The following is a 20,001-nucleotide window of genomic DNA, read 5'->3' on the forward strand; positions in this document are numbered from 1 at the left end:
GGAGATTTTCAATCTCTGTTCTAAAAATTTTCTAAGAAAATGATTGAAGGCCCAGTGTGATGGCATACGATTTTAATCCCAGTACTCAAGAGGCAGAGGCAGGTGGATCTCTGTAAGTTTGAGGCTAGCCCAGTCAACATCATGAACTCCAGGATAGCCAGGACTACATAGCCCTGTCTCAAAAAGAAAAAAAGGAAATGATGGGACAGTGTCTGTGTGTTTGTAAGTAGAATAATACATCTGCCCTCAGAAAAGAAGAGGAATTGTGTGAGGGAAGGAAGGGTTAACAAGAGGAGGTGGAAAATTGGGAAAGGATGTTGAGAAGAGGGTGATTAAGACCAAAGGAAAATGACAGATATGTATAAATATGGCAAAAATAGTGTGTGCCTGCTTCAGTAGCACAAATACTAAAATTCAAACAACAAATAGATTAGCATGGTCCCTGTACAAGGATTACACAAATCCGTGAAAGAGTCCGTATCTTAATGTGACCATAAATATATATGCATGAAATTCATTGTTATGAATAATTGATACATGCTAATAAAAACACTAAAATGTTCCTAAATAACACAATTCATTAATATATTCTAGAAGCAAACATATAAACAAATACAATAATATTTTATATGGTATGTATTATAATATTTTAAATATTATGTGACATTTCTTAGATTAAGTATATTTGATTTTTGTTTATTTATTCTCACAGGCAACAGTTCCTTGTCCAACAGGGGGTTCCCTGAGCTGAGCTCTTTGCTAAGGAGACCCTTGTCTGGATCCTCAGCATCCTGAGTTTGGAGAGGCCCCAGGTCAGGTCCCACAAGGCACATGTGCTGTCCTCTGGTGCTGGAGGTTTTGGTAGGTGGTGTCAGCAGGCTCGGGTCTAAGTGGGCTCTGTGTGTGCACTTTTCTTCTGGGGATTTGGTCCCATTCCCTTTTCCTTACTCCCTGATCCCACAGAAGGGTGCTTAAGAGAATTTCAGTGCCTAGATCATCCTCCCTCAAGCAGGAATGGGACACTCTAGAGCAGAAGCCCTGTGTTGAGGTCACACCGAGGTGCATTGTAGTTTCTGAGACCAGATAGCTCTGTAGCTCAGGCTGCCATCAAATGTGATGATGCCAACACTCAGGAAGCAGAAGCAGGATGATCCAATTGGTAGCCCATCTGAGTTACTGAACAAAGTCCTTCTCAGAACAAAACATATAAATTCTGGCTCTGAAACTTGCTAGCTATGTAGCCTTGGGTATTTAACCTGTGCCTCAGTTTCTACAACTTTAAAACAAGGTAATAATATACGTATATAGGGTTACTATGATTGCTAAACACTAGTTTTTTCCCAGATAGTTCAGTAGAACGGCTAGACCCTAGAAGAAGATAGACTCCTTAATGTAAGCTCCACCACTTTCTAATTGGAAAATACTGGACAAGTTACTTGCATTTCTGTACCTCAGTTTTATCACCTATAAAATGGGAATAGTTGACGCAGGTAATTATTTTGGGTTGCTATGCATGAAGAACTGTAGCTGGCCCCCAGTGTATTCTTATAAACACTTGCTTTTGCAGTCGTCCTTTATGTAACTGCTGGTAAGGCTTGAGGTAGAAAGGAATGGGGGGCATTATAGCATGAATTCTAATTGATCTTTATGATAAAAACCCTCACACCTAGCACTGGTAGTGCGCGCCTTTAATCTCAGCACTTGGGTGGCAGAGGTAGGTGGATCTCTGTGAGTTCAAGGCCAGCCTGGTCTACAGAGCTAGTTCCAGGACAGCTATGGCTGTTACACAGAGAAACTTTGTACTCTGTCTTTAAAAATCAATACTACTACTAATAGTAATAAAAAATCGGTGTAGCATGAATTCTAGTTGGTCTTAATATTAAAAATTCAGAGTCAGGTATTAGTGGGTGAAAGCTGAGAGATAAGAGAAGCAGAGCGGCCAGCCACTAGAGAGTTCTTACCTCTACCAGTGCTCAGACTGAAAGAGTGATCCTGTCCTCAGACTGCCTCCTCAGACTGCACTGAGCTCCAGTCTCCTCCTGCCTTATATTACTCTCTTCACCCAGCATGTCACTTCCTGTCTCCTCCTCTTAGAGCTGGGATAAAAGGGGTGGGATCCCAAGTGCTGGGCTCACCTTTGCCTGAGCTCTGTTTCTCTTTTAGACAGATTCATTCTTGTGTAGTCAAGGGTGGCCTTGAAATAACAGAGATCCCTCTGCCTCTGTCCCCCAAAATCTGATCTTCAGGGAAGCTATATTTATTAAGACAAACATAATATCACCACAACTCAGAGTCAGCATCAGGAGGTTAAAACTTAAGGATCAGAGAAGCAGAGCGGCAGCCACTAGAGTTCTTACCTCTACCAATGCTCAGACCAAAAAGGGGCGATCCTATCTTAAGGAATCCGCAGACTGAATCTCAGACTGACTCAGACTGAATCTCAGACTGACTCCCTCACACTACATCCATCTCTACAAATCCTCAGAATGAATCTGAGCTCCTGTCTCCTCCTGCCTTATATTGCTTTCTCCACCCAGCCATTTCACTCCTGTCTCCACTCGCCTAATGCTGGGATTAAAGGCGTGGGATCCCAAGTGCTGGGATCATCATTGTGTGAGCTCTGTTTCTCTTTTAGACAGATTCAATCTCTTGTAGCCCAGGGTGGCCTTGAACTCACAGAGATCCATCTCCCTCTGTCTCCTGAGTGCTGAGATCAAAGGTATGTGCCACCACCATCTCCATGACTTACTAGTGGCTTAGCTCTGCACTCTGATCTTCAGGCAAACTTTTTTAAATCACAAACAAGATATCATATAGTGGATGGCACTGAATCTATTCTCAAGTTAGAAAGACCAGGGATCTTACTGGAATTGTAAGGTAGCCCACCTCTCCTTAGCCCAATGAGTGCTCCTGTGGGTAGCATGGCTGGTTAACAGGACACCTTGCTAAAGGTCACTAATGCCCTGCCAGGCAACTAGAAGTTGATTGGAGGGTTTTTGTCGTTGTTGTTTTATGTGTTTTTTGAAAACACTAATTTATTGTGTTACAGGGCACCTGTGGAGGCCGGATGGCCGCTCGTGTGGGTGGGTCCTCTCCTCCTTATATACTGTATGGACCCTCGGGGTCAAACTCGGGTTGTCATGCTTGCCAACTCTACTTTCTCCATGGAGCTATCTTGCCAGAACCCTCTAAATTTGTGAAGCTGAGTCTCATTCTGTAGCCCAGGAATAACTCTAATTTGTAATTCCCCAGCCTCAGGCTTATGAATACAGTTTTTTAAAGGGGGTTCATTCCACCAACCACAGCTCAGATCTTAGTTTCTATTTGAATCAAGGGCATGGCTCAAATCTCACTGCTGGGGACAGCTGTCTAAACTATAGGTCCTAACAAATCCTGTAATTATAACGATTTGGGGGAAAAGTTAAATTGTAATCTTTATAAATGTGTGTTTTGTTTTTTAATGTTTTAAAATAAGGCCTCACAACTTGGGGGAGCCTATTCTTTTTTTTTTATTATTTTTATTTTTTAATGTATAGCCCAGGCTGGCCTCAAACTCGTGATCCTCTTGCCTCTGCCTCCTTCAACAAATCCTACCCGTGTGCGCCAGCATAACCAGCAAGGAAGCCTATTCTTGAATGATCTCCCTACCTCAGTCTCTAAGGGCTGGAATTACAGGCATGTGCCACCTTGCCTGTAACTTGATGAGTTTTTCTTCTTTTTGTGTGTATTCATCTGTATGGTGTACGTGTGTAAATTGAAGTTGGATATCATCCTCAATCACTCTCCACCATCTTTTTTTGGAGACAGGGTATTTTACTGAAATAGGAGTTCATCAGTTCACCTAGGCTAGATGACCATCAAGCTCCAAGTTTTCCAAGACTTAATACCTACTGGGTCTCACACTGAAGACCAGACTGGCCCCAAATTTATAATAACCTTGCCTCTGCCCCACCAGTACAGGGGTTAAAGGTGTGAACTACTATCCTTAGTCTGTATTTCTAAATTGTTGAATTGATAAATTCCTGAACTACTTTAAAATAATAGAATTTTATGTATTTAAAGCTGTCTAAAATTTTGCAAATTCAATTACTAATTTTAAGTTTAAATGGGAAGGCAAATAGGTATACAAAAATTCTCTATAGTGCCAGTTGTGGTGAGACCCCTTTTCAAAAACAAAACTGTGTGCCGGGCGGTGGTGGCGCACGCCTTTAATCCCAGCACTCGGGAGGCAGAAGCAGGCGGATCTCTGGGAGTTCGAGGCCAGCCTGGTCTAGAAGAGCTAGTTCCAGGACAGGCTCCAAAGCTACGGAGAAATCCTGTCTCGAAAAACAAACAAACAAACAAACTGTGTATGTGTATACATATACATGCACATGTACAATACAGTGAAACTCTTCTATGAATTTTGGACAATGTGTAGTCATGTAATAATGATCAGTCAAGATGTAGAATAGTTTGATCAACCCCAAACTTGCAACCTGTTGTCCAGTATGACTAGCCCCCTCCCCAAATTTAACGTGTGGCAGCTACTGACCTGTTCCCCACCCTAAATCACTTTTCCTGGAATGTGTTGTGAAACAATTGCCTCCAAGGTTGAAACATTTCATCCTACAGGAAGTTCCCTAGGCAGGAAACAGTTTTAGGAAGTCCCTGAAACTGACCCGATTTCCCTGCCTCAGTAAGCAGAAGCTGAGAGTCCCCCACAAATGGAAAGGTGATTTGAGCTGCAAAGAAGATAGTTAGATGACCCAAACTGCCAAGAAGACTCAGAAAGCTGAGCTGCAAAGAAAACTCCCACCAGAGCACCTGCATAGAAGCAGCAGGAACCTGGTGAACTGCAGGGAAGAGGTTACACAGCTGAGACACATGGAAGGGTGCTCTCCAACATGCGGAACTGCCCCCAGGCTGTGCAGTGTGTTCGTGTTCTCAGGTTTGTGATCTGCTCCCCATGTTGGGGTGGACATTGATGATGCACTTGTCTTTGAGTTATTTCTGCTCCTGTAAGTAGCCCCTCACCCATATCCCCCTAAGGAACTCTAATAAAACTCTTTAGTTTTCTACATTGGACTTGGGTGGTCTGCACTTTTGTCTGACATGAGTTCCCTATCTGAAGTAAGTAGATATGTGTGCTGCATCTCTCCAGGCAAAGTTTCATCACACAACATAATGTTGTATAAATATAATCAAAGAGACTATAGTCCTTTGAATCTGGAACCTTTCACATAAAATAATGTGTTTGTGTATTTGTGTTCATTCTTGTGTATACATATGTTTATATGTGTTAGTGGGCCTATATGCCTGTGTGGAGGCATAGGATGAGGGTAATATTAGATTTCTTTCCTCAGGAGCTATTTTCTTTTCTGTCTGTCTGTCTGTCTATCTTTCAGTTAATTATGAAAACTTGACCAATAGCTTAGGCTTGTCCCACTAGCTAAATAACTTAAATTGACGCACTTCTATTCGTCTATGTGTCGTCACATGATGTGTGGCACTTGCTTGTCCTCCTGCTTGTCTTACTCTCTCTCTGGTTTCTCCCTTCTTCCCAGCATTCTCTCTGCCCTAAAAACCCTGCCTAGCTATTGGCCATTTAGCTTTTTATTAAACCTGTCACAGTGACATATCTTCACACAGTGTAAAGAAATATTCCAGAACAATATCTCTATCATCTATGTGTCTATCTTTTGGTTTGTTGTTGTTGTTGATCCAGGGTTCCTCGTTAGCCTGGAAATTGCCAAACAGAATAGGTGAAGGGACAGGACAGCCTAGGACCCTGCCTGCCCCTGCCTCTGTGGAGCTGGAATTACAAGCATGTGCTAGCACACTCAGCTTTACATGTGAGTTCTGGACATTGAACTTGCGTTTGTGCAGCAAGCACTTTACCCATTAGCCATGTCCTCGGCTCCCTCTTTTAAGATTTTAAAGTTTATATTTAAGGTGTGATTGATTTAAGCAAACTTTCATGTAAAGTTTAGAGTACTGAGGAAGTTTTATATGTTCTCATTGGATCCAGTCCCTGCAGAACTATTCATTGAAAGTACTACCCCTTTCTGTTGAATTGCCCTTGCACAATTGCTCAGAATCAACTGACCATGTTTTGAAGGGTTTATTGCACAAGTCTACTACATTCTATTGGTCAGCTTGTCTGTTCCTTTTATCAAGCCCATGCTGTCTTAAGCATTATAAATTAATAGTTAAATCTTTCAATCTAGTCGAATAGACATTGGCAATGATGTGTTATATTATTTGTTTGTAAGTAGTTTTAGAAAATGGATCAATTTCTGCTGTTAATCTTTTCTTTGAGAGGTTAGGACTTTCATTGTTGAAAGGTGTAGGACTTTTGGTTTTTTTCTTGATGATGTCACTCTGTGTAGCCCAGACAGACTTCAAATGTAGGATCATCTTGCCTCACCCTCCCCTGTGCTGGGATTACAGGTTACACTGTGCCCTCCGTGCTATTAAGTTTTAATTGTATTTATTAGTTATTTTATTGTTATTTATATTAAAATGGTGATACTTTCCCTTGACTCTGGTACAGTATGTTAGATCTTTACGTGAGCAGTCTTTTTCCCCCTTGCTGAGGGAATTGAACCCAGGACTTTTGCATGTCCATGCTCTCTACCTCTGGACCACATCCCCAAGCGTTCATGGACTGGTTTAGGTATGTTTATTTATTGTGAAATACAAGTAACTAAAACTTACAGTTTTAACTACTTTTTGATGTCAGGCTCAGCAGCGTAAAATATATTCCCATTGTTAGATATATAAGCACCACCAGCCTTTCCACACACTTTCTGCTTTCAAAGGTGACATGGTAAACAATGATAAACACCCTTGTCCCAGCCTCTGGCAACCACAGTTTCACTTCTGTCTTTTGGAATCTGACCACCATTTGCATAAAGCCGCAGTGGCCTTAGAGCCTGACTTGTTTCATTTCTGTCTCTGAGGTTGAAAATGTGTGAGAATTTCTTCCCCTTTCATGTTGAGTCATGTCCCACTGTATTTTAACAGATATCTTTCCTCATGCCTGTGAAAAGACACGACAAAAGCACCAGTAGGGAGGAATGGCTTGTTTTCTCAGTTTAAGGGGACAGTCCATCATGGCCGGAAAGAGAACGTGCAGGAACATGTAGGAGCTGGTCATTGTGTACCCACAGTTGGAAAGCAAAGGGGGATGACCTCAGCTTAAGGAATGGTGCTGCCTGCATTCAGGGTAGGTCTTTCTTGCCGTGTTAAACTTTCTGGAAAAACTGACACTCAGGTGTGTTTTTAAGGTGATTGTAAACCTAGCAGAGTAGATAATGAAGATGAATTGCCACAGGTGTCTGTACTCCTCTTTCACCCGTTCATCTTGGTGGTGCTTAGGTTGTGTCCCCGATTTAGATGTTTTGAAAGGAGATGGTGTGAACATGAGTATTTAAATAAACTTAAGTCAGTGGTTTCAGTCCTTTTGGTGTGCCACTGGAGTGGAATTTATTGGATTATATCTTAGTTCTACATTTAGTTTTTAAAGAACTGACTATACCAATGGACTATAAACTTCAAGAAATTATGTGGTTATTTAACATTGATTTTTACATTAATGATAGACTTACAGAGATGATATAGAAAATGGAGATAGATTTTTTTTATTTTAATGGGCAATATTATAGGTTGTGGGAAGGGCCAGGAGGGGCAGCTGAGGAAAGCATTCTGATGTTTCCATGAACGTTACTAGTATTAAAGATCCAGTATGTTCTTAGGGTCATTATTTGCTTTATACAATAGTTTTTCATTGAATTTATTCACATATGCTCTTGTGTCTGTGTCTGTGTAAGTGCATGTGGATGCCTGCAGAGGCCAGAAAAAGGCACAGGATCCCTTGGATCTGGGTCACAGGAATTTGTAAGCTACCTTACAGGTTAGGACTGAAACCAGGTCTTCATGATTCAGCAGTAAGTGCTTGTCACCATTAGGCCACTCTCCAGCCACTTGTTATTTGCTTTGGAAATTCTAATGTTAGAGGTATATTCAACATCTAAAGTTTTGAATGTTTATTTTATTACTGCCTTTGTTACTTTTCTATTGCTGTGAAGACACCATGATCAAGACAGCTTATAGAAGGAAGAGTTTGCTGGGGGCATACAGTTTCAGACGCTGAGTCCATGACCGTCATGACAGCTCGCTGGCAGACATGGCAGTGAGCAGTAGCTAAGAGCTTACATCTGACCCATATGCACAGGGCAGAGGTAACTAGGAATTGTGAGACCTCAAAGCCCACCCCCAGTCACACGCCTTCTCCAACAAAGGCTTGTTTCTTAATCTCTTCCTAACAGTGCCACCAATGGGGGAACCACATGTTTATGTGAGCTTACTGGGGCCATTCTCATTTAAACCACAATTACTATTCAAGAAGAGCTTACTCAAAAATACTTAGTCCTGGAAATAGTTTTCTACAAGGTTTTTTTTTTTAAAAAAAAAAAAATTTATTTATTTATTATGTATACAATATTTTGTCTGTGTGAATGCCTGCAGGCCAGAAGAGGTCACCAGACCCCTCTACAGATTGTTGTGAGCCACCATGTGGTTGGTGGGAATTGAATTTAGGACCTTTGGAAGAGAAGGCAATGCTCTTAACCTCTGAGCCATCTCTCCAGCCCCTTCTACAAGGTTTTTAAAAAAATGAGCCTGTAGGGGCTGTAGAGATGGCTCAGTGGTTAAGAGCACTGCCTGTTCTTCCAAAGGTCCTGAGTTCAATTCCCAGCAACCACATGGTGGCTCACAACCCTCTGTAATGAGGTCTGGTGCCCTCTTCTGGCCTGCAGACATACACACAGACAGAATATTGTATACATAATAAATAAATATTTTATAAAAAATGAGCCTGTAGCATGAATTCTAATTATTCCTTTTCTTTTCTTTGACATTGAGCACTTTATTAGTGGTAAAAATCACCTTTGTTGAGGCAGAAAGGTAGCAGGGATGGACAAGACCAGCGCCCATCTGAGGGGGTTTCCTGGAAATCAGGTGTTTCTCTATGCAAATTTAGAGAAAACACCATCATGAAAGAACTCCCCCCAGAATGCAGCCAGTGATCACCAACCCCGGATGCCAGGAACGCCTTAGGAGCCGCTAGGCTGCTGGGACAGCAGGGCTTCTATATCAGATTCGATGTCGATTGTGCAAAAGGGCGCTGTACCTGCGCATTGGAACACCGTCCGGGCCCACCAGGAACTTCTCGAAGTTCCAGGCAATGTCGTTGCAGCACACCCGACACCAAATGCACTTGGGGTCGGTCATGAGCGCAGTGGGATCTGCACTGGGCACTGGCAAAGACACCCGCAGAAAGATAAAGAGCGGGTAGAGCCTTCTCACCATTCTCCTCGAACTTCTCGAACAATGTAAAGTTGGGTTCAAACCCCCCACCAGGTCGGATATACTTGAGGGAATTCAGAATCTCTTCCTTCTCAATCAGTCCGAACTGATTGCACGAGAAACGGAGCACCATCAGGCCACGGGCCCGAAGTGTCTCTGCAGATCTTTCATCTGGGTATAGTCAGGGGTCGTAGTGCGTCAGAGGGATGGACATTCTCAATGAGCAGTGCCTTGTACACAGGGCAGGGAGCCCAGGCTCACAGGCTTCCCGCCCACCAACGGCCTGCAGAGAAGGCAAAGCCTGGAGTAGCCAGGCAGCGGTGGCAGATCGCAGTAAGTTCAAGGTCAGCCTTGTCTACAGACTGAGTTCCAGGACAGGTTCAAAAAGCTACAGAGAAACCCTGTCTTGAAAAATCAGAAATAAATAAATAAATCGAAACTTGAAGTCAGTTATTAGGGGGTGAAAACTAAAGTATCAGAGAAGCAGAGTGGTCAGCCACTAGAGAGACCTTTTACCTCTACCAATCCTCATGCAAAAGGGACAATCCTGTCCTCAAACTGCATCCACAAGACTACATTTCCAGACTGCATTTGAGCTCCTCTCTCCCCCTTCCTTATGTTCCTCTCGCTACCTAGCATATCACTTCCCATTTCCACCTCTCTGGTGCTAGGATTAAAGATGATGAGAGGCACTACTGCCTGGCTCTGTTTCTCTTTGAGACTGGATCAATTCAGTATAGCCCAGGGTGGCCATGAACTAACAGAGATCACTCTGCCTCTTCTCCCAGCGATTAGAGGTGTGTGCCACCACTCCCTGGTCCCCATTGGCTTAGCTCTGTACTCTGATCTTCAGGCAAGCTTTATTTGTTAAAACGTAAATAAAATATGACTACATATCCCACCTTTTCTCAAAACAGAAAGCCTGAATCTAATCTCCTGTAGCTCTTTTTCTGACCATTACCAATAACAACTTTTAACATAGCTCCCTAAAGAACAACGAATATCCATAACCCAATGAAAGACAAAATGGCCCACCCCACCTCTTGGGAATTTTTCCCTGATATCTCTTAGCAGACTGAGAAATATTTTTTTGCGGAGAGGAGGCTTGAGACAGCGTTTCTCTATATAACAGTCCTGGCTGTCCTGGAACTCACCCTCTAGACCAGGCTGACTTTGAACTCACAAAAATACACCTGCCCGTACCTCCCAAGTGCTGGGATTAAAGGCATGTACCACCACCACCCAGCAAGAATTATTATAAGGCACTGTGAAGGCAAATTTTTCTCTATCTTTTTCTTGTAACAGTATAGTGAAGAAACAGTCTTTTAGATCAATAACTATGAGGCCATCCTTTAGGCAATAGAGAATGTAAAGGAATTCCAGACTGCAGAGAGCGCATTGACTGAATCACCTTATTAACAGCTCTTAGATCTGTTACCATTCTCCATTTTCCAGATTTCTTTTTAACAACAAATACAGGAGAATTCTAAGGGCTGCTTGATTCTTCAATATGCGAAGCATTTAACTCTTCCTGTATCAGATGTTCTAAGGCAGGCAGTTTCTCTGTTGTTAAAGGCCATTGTGCAACCCATACAGGTTTGTCTGTCAGTCATTTTACAGGTAGGGTTGTTGGTGCCATTGAAATTTCAGCTGTTGTGCCCATTTCTTGTACCACTTGAATGGTCAGTGACTGTTCTTTATAACACCTTCTAATATTTTTCCCAGAAATATACGTTAATGTATGGTTTGATTCTGAGACTGGAGGAAAGTTAATCTGAGTATTCCATTGTTGTAACAAATCATGTCCCTACAAATTCATTGCTATGTTAGCTACATATGGCTTTAATTTTCCTCTCTGTCCTCGTGCCCTTATACATTAGACCCCTCTTGCACTCTGTTTTACCTAAGATAGAGTTTCAATCCCTAAAAGCTGAACATTTACTTTTACATTTACATTTACTTGGCATCCTGAAAAGGCCAATTTGGATGCCAAGATTCTGGTGTAATTATTGTTACCTGTGTCTACCAAACCTTCAATGAAAATGTCATTTATTCATATTTTTAATTTTGGTCTTTGTTGATTTATAGAATTTTCCAAAATATTCACTTTATGGTTGCTCCTGAATTTTTTGTTCTCTCTTCTATCACTGTTCAATTATCCAGAGCAGTATGGTTTCTCACAGTAGGCACTAGGTTCTTTAATTGCTCTGGGAAGGAGCTTCCTCCACGATGACAGGAACCACTGAACTGGGTTTGGTATGGGGACCTGCAAGAGGCCCCTCAAGGAATTATCAGACAGAAAGGGTGATGACAGCAATAAGAGAAGAGAAGAATGGAGCTGGGAATTGAACTCAGATCCTTTGGAAGAGCAGCCAGTGCTCTTAACTCCAGGCCCTCAAGCTGGTCTTAATGCCCATGTAGTGAGAGCTTTGCTGACTGAGTCATCTCCCCCAGGCCCCTTATGCTAATATCAAACTTGTTACCATCTACTTGCCTTTCTCCTCATAGTGTTGTTTCCATGCTGCCCTGCCCAAGGAAACCAGGAACTGATTGAAAATCTGAAAGGTGAATGTCATCATTACCACTGATGTTATACCTTTTCAATTTATTTACCACAGATCCCCTACGCATGTGTGCATGCACACACACACACACACTTCCTATTTCTTGATTATATTGGAAGAAGACTTTCAGATGAATATCTTTTAGATTAATGTGGTATATAATTATACAGGAATAAAACATAATATCTGTATGAGCTTTTTATAGAGATCATATGTGGTAGAACTAGTTTATCTGCAAGTCAATATTATAGGACTTAAATATGCATAAGTTACAAATGTCTTTCTTATGCATCCATTTTCTTGAGTTTTATTTTCCCTCTTCTATATCATTGCATTCTCAAAAACTGTAGGATTGTATATAATCATGAAGTAGAGATATCAAAAATACCAGTGGTTTCTACTGCCAATGTTATGACATTTAGTGGTTAGATCATGTGAAATTGTATCTCTTGGCATAGTCATAACTTGTCCTTTATTTCCACTCCTACACAAGTCATGATATTTTGAATGTAATAACTCCCCCCCCCCCGCATAATCTCATAGGGAGTGTCATTATTAGTAGATAATGGTTTCATTGGAGTGGGTATGGCTTTATTGAAGGAAGTGTGTCACTGTGGGGGGTGGGTTTTGAGGCGTCGTTTATGCTCAGAATACTGCCCAGTGGCTCAGTCAACTTCCTGTTGCCTGCATAATGTAGGACTCTCAGCTACTCCTCTAGCACCATGTCTGCCTGCATGCTGCCATGCTCCCCGCCATGATGATAATGGACTGAACCTACAAACTGTAAGCTGCCACTTCAATTAAATGTTCTCCTTTATAAGAGTTGCCACGGTCATGGAGTCTCTTCACAGCTATGGAAATCCAAACTAAGAAAGATAAGTTAGATATTCGATCCCTTGTCCTAACAAAGCAATATCTAAACCCACTGGCAGCCCTGTCTGCCAGTGAGGTCGTTAGCCCTGACTAAAAAGGCAGATAGTGTTTGAAACTCCTTCATGGGGAACACTCTTCGGAGCTCCTCATTAGCCCTGATATATGTGAAAACAGACACACGAGAAAAGCAGATAAGCAAACATCGGTAATCCATTAGGAGTTCCCAGGTAAATTAGCTGTGCGGTCCTGATGTGGAAGAAACAGTTTCCACTAGCGCTAAGGTGTGTTTACTCACTTCTCTGAAATCAAGGCTGGTAATCCCACTGGTTCCAAGAAAGATTTAGGAAGATCCATTCGCAGAGCCTTTGCAAATGGGCCAATTCCTGCTGTTCATAACTCAAGACAAACAGGGTTCTACTAGTGTATTGCTGGCAGGCCATGTTCCTGAGTTGTTTCCTGATAATAGAGACAGATTTACACCCGTTCTCATGCTTTCTGGCTGAGGACCTGTGTAGGCACCTGAGTACATTTCAGATACAGATGGTTGGTGCATGTTTAAGGAAATTAGATCGTGACCACATGATTTAATGTTAGCCTCTATCAAAAATCAGGCTTGGGGCTGGAGAAATGGCTCAGGAGTTAAGATCACTGATTGCTCTTGCAGAGAACCGGAGTTCAATTTCTAGCACCCACATGGCAGTTCACAACTGTCTGTAACTTCAGCTCTAGGGGACCCAACACCGATGGCAAAACACCAATGCACACATAAAATAAAAATTTTTAAAAATCAGGTTTGAGAGCTAGAGATGAGGTCAGTGGTAGAGCATTTTCCTGTTTCCGTATATCCTTTCTTTCCTTCTTATTCTGTGTCTGACTGTGTGGCTGGGTGGCTGACCTCTGGAGTCCTCCTTCTCTCCCTCCTTCATCTCTCTTGCTCTTCTTCTTTTTCTCCTTTTGTTCTCTCTGCCTGGCAGCCCCGCCTATCCTTTCTCCTGCCTAGCTATTGGCCATTCAGCTCTTTGTTAGACCGTCAGAAGTTTTAGACAGGCAGAGAATAACAGCTTCTCAGAGTTAGTTAAACAAATTCAACATAAAAGAATGCAACACATCTTTGCATCATTAAAACAAATATTCCACAACATAAACACATGTAACACATCTTAAGATAATATTCTACAACAGGCAATAGGATCAGCTATCTGCCATACCTACCAGGCATCCTGACTTCTGGTCTTATATCTTACCCAGTACCTAGCACATACTAGCCCCAAAGTGTGCTAGTTCCAAAGCGTGTTCACTTTGTAGTAAGTCACTAATCAGAGACCCTGTCCTTTAAAAGTTTATAAAGACTTTTCTTTGTTTCTTGGATTGTTGCTAGATTGCCTGTCCCAGAATTTTCTCTCATGGGTGGTTGATACTAACATTTCACCTGAAATCCACCTTAAATAATCCACCCTAAAATAATTGTTCCTTATTTGGGGACCAGTGAGATATCTCGGTGGGTAAAGGAGCTTGTTGCCATGCATGATGAACTAAATTTGATCCCCGGAACTCACATGATGGACAGGAAGAACTGACCCCTGCAAGTTACCCTTTGACTTAGGCCCTGTGGCATGCATCCACATACATACATACACACATACAAAGATTTTTAAAATGTAATTAATCCCTCTTGTTATTTCAAACATATAGCGCAGGATATTGACATTTGGGAGGTAAGCTGACATGGGTTTTTGTTGTTGTTTTTTGGGTTTTTTGGGGGGGACAAGGGGCTCTTTCTATCTAGTCATTCAGCTGCTGATTACATCCTCTTCCCGTGCACATCCCCCCCACATACACACACATATGCCTTTATTACCAGGTCTTTTGCTCTATTGATGGGATTCTGTTGGCCCCTTGTCTTTTCTGGGTTCCAAGAATTGTAGAAAGGAGCTGCAGGCTGCGTTCCTGCTACCCGGCTCCCGGCCTCCTGGCTAGCTTAACAACACACAAATTGTATTCTTTTAAACACTGCCTGGCCCATTAGCTCTAGCCTCTTACTGGCTAGCTCTCACATCTTGATTAACCCATTTCTAATAATCTGTGTAGCACCACGAAGTGGTGGCTTACCGGGAAAGATTCAGCATGTCTGACCTGGTGGCTGGCTCCATGGCGGTCTGCCTCACTGCCTTCTTCGGTTCTGTCTTCCCCACCTACCTATGTTCTAACCTATCAGGTCAAGCAGTTTTCTTTATTAATTAACCAATGAAAGCAACAGATAGATACACCTACATCAATGAATCAAATGTCTCAACCTTCGTGGTCTAAGAGAGACATGACAAAGTATGAATGTAAGCCCTTCTAGCTACACGAGTGTCCTGGCCCCTCCCCCAAGGACCTCTAACTGTCAGATTCTACCCACAGAATACTCTAACTGCCCTAACTGTTGGTCCCTGCCCCCATTCTACAGAGTGAAAAGCTCAATCTCTGGATGTGAAATTCTGCCTCTCTCCATCTTGGAAAACTCCACCCTGTAAACTTCCACCCCATTCCCAAGAAACTCTTTATAAACCCTGTATCTTGTTGAATTTGCTGCTGTTTCTCACTCAAGCAGAGGCAATTGTTCACTCTTAATAAATCTTTTGTGTGAGGCTGATTGTGTGGTGTGACTTTGTGGTGTTCCTTGGTTCCTGGCTGCCAGGATACCTTCCATCTTTGCTTATATTTGGTGCTGTGACCTGGATGGGCTCTCCTACTGCCTAAATTTCCCCTCATGGTATGAGCTGCACTAGGACCCTGTCCCTCATCTCCAGTCCACCCACAGCAGACTCACCTTCTGGCTCACCTATCGCTCAGCACCCCATCCACCAACAGTAATTAGGTAAGTTTCCCTTTGGTCAGTGTGAACATTTCCCTGAGTCTGAGGAAGTGCCCGGCACCCCTTTGATACTCTTGGAGGCAGAGGTACCTACAGCAGCAGCCTTTAACAAGGACTGACTCTCTTCATTTGACCCCATCCCCCACCTTTGAAGCTGTAATCCTGCAATTTCCTTAGGTCCAACTGGGCTATTGTGCCCTTTCCTGCCCTCTTCTCCCACCTTCCCCCTTAAGTTGTCCATAATCATAATCTCACAGCTCCTTTAGGCCTTCGTGGCTTTTGTGACCCCCTTCCTTGACTCTTTCGTGTAGATGAGATTTCTCCTCCTACAGCATAGTTTTTCATTCTCGCCTTCTGGCCTCTACAAAGGCCTGGTACCAGGCACTGTTATGCCCAGATCCGCAAAGTTCCCCAAAAATGCAACAAGGAGACCAAGTCCCATATGTAAAAGCAAAGCGCCTTTATTTTATACAAGTTTGCAAACTCAGTCTCTCTGTGTGTCCAACGTATTGGAATAATCGGAGAGCCCCGAGCTCAGTTAGAGTTGTGTTTTTATAGTAGTAAAGGTGGGGTGACGGGGTTCTAAGGCTCAGGACCCCTGATTGGCTGACATTTGTCTAGGGGTGTCCTGGTGACTGTGTGCTGGAAGGTGATCCTATTTACAACAGTTGGAACTTTAGGCATTTCCTTTGGATAGTCTGTTCTTGGGTGGTGCTCAGGTAATCTCAGTTTATGGTCCTTTCTGCAACCAGGTATTGCTTCAGGGTAAACTACTGAGACTCAGGCCTCCATTAAGCTTATCATGGCTAGGCCCAACACTGGCAGGTGATAGTAGTTGGAAGAACTTCCTTTGGGTGGTTTGTTTCTATTAGCCTATCATGGCTGGCTCCTGCAGCACCAAGTCTCTCTCTGGCTTAGCCAGGCTAAGCCCCTGATCCTCATTAAGTGTGGTGACAACCCACTGAACAGCTTGGTCCTTGTTTGATCCTCCCTGAGTTGTGGGGACACCTACAACTACTTGCTACAGTGACATTTTCCTTTTCTGTCATCCATTGGAACATGCCTTCCATACCTTCTCATTCCCCCTTGGGATGCCTCTTAGAAAACCTACAGTCTCTCCACCTGACATCCAACCTGGAGGGCACTAAATTTATTTGCTTTTGAAATCAAATTTGGCTTCAATACCCCTTAGATAATCAATCCAAAGGGCCACCTATTGGGACCTTTACAAATACTGTGAGCAATTGGGGAATTGGAAAGAGATTCCCCCATTCCCTATTTCTCAACTCCAGAAATGGAAAGAGATTCCCTATTCTCTCTTTCTCAGCTCCAAGCCCTGTTTGGTTGTTGTCTAATCTTCCCCCTCTCCCACACACTGTCCTGTCTTTTAATTTACCATAGATGGATCTGTAATTTGGTTGCAAAGAGGGAGCTAGGAGCAAGACCTAACAGGAGTAGGCCAGCTGCAACATGCACACACCCTGCATACATTCTTTACTGGCTGGTGCTTCTCTCAACTCCCTCCTGCAGCGTCCCCTGTCTATAGCCTTTAATCCCAGCACTCAGGAGGCAGAGACAGGCGGATCTTTGTGAGTTCGAGGCCAGCCTGGTCTACAAGAGCTAGTTCCAGGACAGGCTCCGTAGCTACAGAGAAACCCTGTCTCAAAAAACCACACACACACAAAAAAACTTCCTGTCTCTGAGCCTTCTTTGTTCTCAGCTTACTAGATGCATTTTTACGGGATTCAGGTGTCTTTTAGGTATGAGTGGCATTACACTATTGTTTTATGCAGTCCCACTTGAATTAAAATCTAGCTCTAGAGTTAGGGCATGACTCTCTCCTCTCTAGACCCAAGCATGCTTGTTTAAAGTTTTCTTCCAAAATCTCTGCCCCATATCAGGCATGCCATCTGCTGTGTGACAGAGAAAGGAGAGCCAAACAAAATAAAGGAACAGACTGTTTGCAACAGGGACCATTGCTGCTCATCTCATACTCCTTTGGTTTAACTCTTTAAAAATTTTGCTAAGGTATAAATCTTATCTAAAGATTTGTAAAACTATGTGCAAACTTCCTGTTACCTCAAGAGTTGTAAGCATATTGAATATGATTAAAACCCTGTAAAATCGAGCCGGGCGATGGTGGCGCAAGCCTTTAATCCCAGCACTTGGGAGGCAGAGGCAGGCAGATCTCTGTGAGTTCGAGACCAGCCTGGTCTACAGAGCTAGTTCCAGGACAGGCTCCAAAGCCACAGAGAAACCCTGTCTCGAAAAAACCAAAAAAAAAAAAAAAAAAAAAAACCCTGTAAAATCTGTAGCAAAAGGATTAACTTAAAACTCATAACACCAGGATTGATAGTTAAAAATATAGACATAGGTAATCTTAAAGGAAACATGTGGCTTGCTGCCACCTTAGCTGCCTTCCCCCAACTGGGATGGAGGTAGCTAAATGTTTGACAGCCATCTTTGCTAGGGTTGAGAAGAATGGACTTTGCCATGTGACCTCACTCCCATCTTGATAAAAGTGACCACTGCTGTCTCACACTGGGAGCCTGAGGTAGACGTCACAGTATCGGGGTGGTCTGTCTCTCTCCTTCTGGACACTGGGGCCACCTACTGATGAATTTTAAGTACCCACATCCTCTTGTTCCCCTGTTGTCAGGGTAGGGTGACAGCTTTACCAGCCTCATTGAACCCCACCAAATATATCACCCAGATCCAGTGCCTACTCTCCACAGCCTCAGAATCAGGAGACTTAAGTCCCTCATCTATGGCCTTTTTTTAAAAAAAAAAAAATATTTATTTATTTTGTATACAATATTCTGCCTGTGCGTATGCCTGAGGGGCAGAAGAGGGCACCAGATCCCATTACAGATGGTTGTGAACCACCATGTGGTTGCTGGGAATTGAACTCAGAACCTTTGGAAGAGCAGGCGGTGCTCTTAACCTCTGAGCCATCTCTCCAGCCCCCATCTATGACCTTTTAAGAAAGAATCTTTACATCCTTTGGGCTGCCCAGCATGTGATAACCCATTTCCAGGCCCCACCACGTGTGCAGTTCTCCTTACTAAGACACCTGCACTTCTCCAGCTGTTTCCCCCTCCACCTGCTCTAACCACTCTCTCCCCTTCTCCGGGTAGCAGCCACTCCACAGCTCCCTACTTTGCTTACTTTCACTATGAAAGCCACACAGGTGTGGCAGGATACCTTCCCCTCCAGAGCTGAAACATTTACAGGTATAGCCTGGCTTCTGACAGCCAGTATTCCTTCCCCCTCCAGAGCTGAAACACAGCGAAGAGCTTGGACATCAGAGGGTCCTCTGTGGGAGTGAGTACAAGAAAGCTCTGAACTTACTGTGATCTGTGGATGGGGGCGGAGTCCAGAATGTTCTTCCCTCAAGGTAGCCTTCTAGAAAGGATTGCATGAACTATGTCCTGGAACTCGCTCTGTAGACCAGGCTGGCCCCATTGGATCCCACCAGGGGCTGGATACCTTTGATGGGTGGATGGACAGATAAGAAAAAAGACTGCTTGTTTCTCTTTCAGAAGAGTGGAGTTCACAGCCCAGCCTCTTAGTGGCTCACAACTGACTGTAATTCCATCTCCAGGGGGTCTAACGCCTTCTTTCGGCATTCAGGGGCATCAGCACATACTCAGACATAGACACATAGACACCCAAATAAATAAACATTAAATATCGAAAACAAAGAATTATTCTCCAATAATGCAGACGCCCGCCCCCTCCCAGAAGCTGGAGGCAAGGAAACATGAACCCTGAAGCCCACAGGGAAATGCAGTTCTGTCCACCCTAGTGGGATGCCAAACTTTCAGGAGATTGGACTTCCAACATGTATGACTGAAATCTGCTATTTATATTGTTTTAAGTCACTAAATTTGAGGTAGTTCAGAGACCCACACAGGCAATTCTCTCTTATGTTATGGTAACTTGTGCATTCTAAGACACGTGTCCACTCTATTTTAGTCTTCCTACTGGACTGATGTTGGCTGTGGCAGTCCTAACAAGTCTTGTTACTGTAAGGTAGGTAGTGATGTCTTTGCAGTCGAACTGCTGAGCATCTCTTTGTGCCGCTCCCCCTCCTCCTTCTTCTCCTCACCTCTCCCTTTCTGGCCTATAACTTGTTACATGGAGCAGACTAGCTTCACCCTTGTAGCAATCTTCCTGCCTCTGCCTCCCAAATGCTGGGATCACAGGTATAACTGCCATAGCTGGAATAGGATGGGCCCATCTGGACCTACCAGTTTTATTGACTCAGTGAGCCAATTTTTTTTTTTTTGGTTTTTCTGAGACAGGGTTTCTCTGTGGCTTTGGAGCCTGTCCTGGAACTAGCTCTTGTAGACC

General features: G+C 43.3%; 1 non-coding gene and 1 pseudogene across 1 annotated transcript; one reads left to right on the forward strand and one right to left on the reverse strand.

Annotated features, from left to right (window-relative positions):
* The first annotated feature begins 383 nt into the window (after nt 1-383).
* LOC130889257 (U6 spliceosomal RNA) lies at nt 384-487 on the forward strand. Its single transcript, XR_009058525.1, has one exon. It is a non-coding gene; the product is annotated as a U6 spliceosomal RNA (small nuclear RNA).
* Nucleotides 488-9,098: 8,611 nt separating this feature from the next.
* On the reverse strand, nt 9,099-9,540 carry LOC130889095 (glutathione peroxidase 1-like; annotated as a pseudogene).
* Between the last annotated feature and the right edge of the window lie 10,461 nt (nt 9,541-20,001).

Source organism: Chionomys nivalis, chromosome 17, assembly GCF_950005125.1.
Source record: "Chionomys nivalis chromosome 17, mChiNiv1.1, whole genome shotgun sequence".
In the NCBI taxonomy this organism is placed as follows: Eukaryota; Metazoa; Chordata; class Mammalia; order Rodentia; family Cricetidae; genus Chionomys; species Chionomys nivalis.